Consider the following 1,950-nt stretch of genomic DNA (forward strand, 5'->3'; position numbering starts at 1 on the left):
CGCTGTTTTCTAGGACAGAGTCCTCACTAGACAGGCACCGAAAATGGCCGCCGTATGGAGGATCTTCGCTGGACGGTGAGTTTTTAGCCCATTGGAACGCATTAACCGGGTTTTAATGCTTTTCAATGGGTTTTTAATTTTCGCTTTACGATGTTTTTGCTCTACAGTGGACCCTCGACTTACAGACGGCTCGACTTACAGACTTTTCGAGTTACAGACTTCTCTGGCCGCAAAATTTAGATTCGACTTGCAGCCGGAGAATCGACCTACAGACCAGAAAAAAACCAAAATGGAACAAAAATAGAATAAAAACTGCCAGTTATGGGATTAATCGGTTTTCACTGCATTGTAGGTCAATGGAGATTCGACCTACAGACTTTTCGACTTACAGCCACCGTTCCAATACGGATTAATTCCTTAAGTAGAGGGTCCACTGTACAGCAATTTTGCTGGAATGAATCAACATTGTTAAGAGAGGCACCACTGTAAATTGTTATCAAAGAGATAGTCTAATTCAGCACATATAACAAAATAGAATGTTGTATGACTAGCAGTCTTTAGTCTGAGCTTTTGTGGATTCCAATCCTCTTCTTCAGAAGCAGACACTGAGCTAACAAAATTAAATTTATTTCAAAACACCAGACGTTGACAGAGGTATCTATACGGGAAAAAGAGTCCACCACTCCCCAGAAAGCTGACAACCCAGCCTTTTGTTGACCCGTCCAGATTTCCAGAAAATGACTGCAAGAGATGACACAAAGAGTGGGCAGAATTGATGGAACACATAAGAAGGGAAACAAGCCTTTTTTCTCAACCAGGTCACAGTACCCAGTTTTCGGAGGGAATTTGGCTTTCCTGCTTTCAACAGGACAACGTATTTTTCAGTCATGATAAGGCCAAATCTTTAAAAAACAGGAAGAGCAGCAAGTGCAGAACTGAACTAAGTTACCTAATGTATTTCCTCAAATTATATATATTATATACACATACACTGGTTGGTTGGGTTCTCTAGATCTTTATTTGTTGACTCTCATCTACATCTAGTTAAGAAAGCTGAACAGATAAAGATGGAGAAGACCCAACCAACCAGTAATATGGCGTTCTGTAAAATCAGGATGTTATATAAAGTGTTCCTAGTTCCACTCGGATCCAGTAGAGCCTCACTGATATGCGGTCACTCAGATTTTAAAGTCTGCAGATGTCTACCAGAACACAGAAGCTCAAGAGGTCTGCTAGAGGCCAAGAAGCTCATTTTCCCATCCAATATACCTTTCAGAAACTGTAAACAGGTTCAAAGGACAATGCGAGAGCAACAGTAAGTTAAGAGTTGGAGTTTGCATTTACCCTAGCCTATTCTCTCCATAGCTGATAGATTCAAATTATGAATCAGATCCTGGAGATCGTAAAGAGTCTTAGGAATAGGACCCATTTTTAAAAAAATCACTATACTACTCTTTAAAAGAGAAGTCGTCCTGCATACTTCTCTCAAAAATTCTGAAAGTCAACGGAAGTGGTTTTCCCCAACCACCTCTGTAGCATCAGATCAGGAAAGCTGTGCTTGAGGTATTCCAGGTTTTTCAAACGGCAGAAATAGCACCCCTTTTCCAAATATCTGCCCTATCCACTTGAATTTTCCCTCTATATGGACACTGCAAAAATCACTTCCCTGTTCGGCCACAAGCAGAGGTTACATCCCACACCATCATTTTTCCAAGCTCTCAGTCAGACTTTAAGGTGTCTCCATCAGCACGGACCCATGCAAACGTTTGCATCTTACTCAAGAAGCCATCGGGTCCAACTCCCTAATGGTTCTGCGTCAATGTTGCGTTAGCTCCTTACATTATTTGATCAGACCCAAGAGAAGTGAACACAGCCTAAAATATACCTAAATTAGAATGGTGAAGGAGTCCCATGGTTACTCTCTCAGCAAGAAGAAATAGACAACAAATA

Source organism: Pogona vitticeps, chromosome 9, assembly GCF_051106095.1.
Source record: "Pogona vitticeps strain Pit_001003342236 chromosome 9, PviZW2.1, whole genome shotgun sequence".
In the NCBI taxonomy this organism is placed as follows: Eukaryota; Metazoa; Chordata; class Lepidosauria; order Squamata; family Agamidae; genus Pogona; species Pogona vitticeps.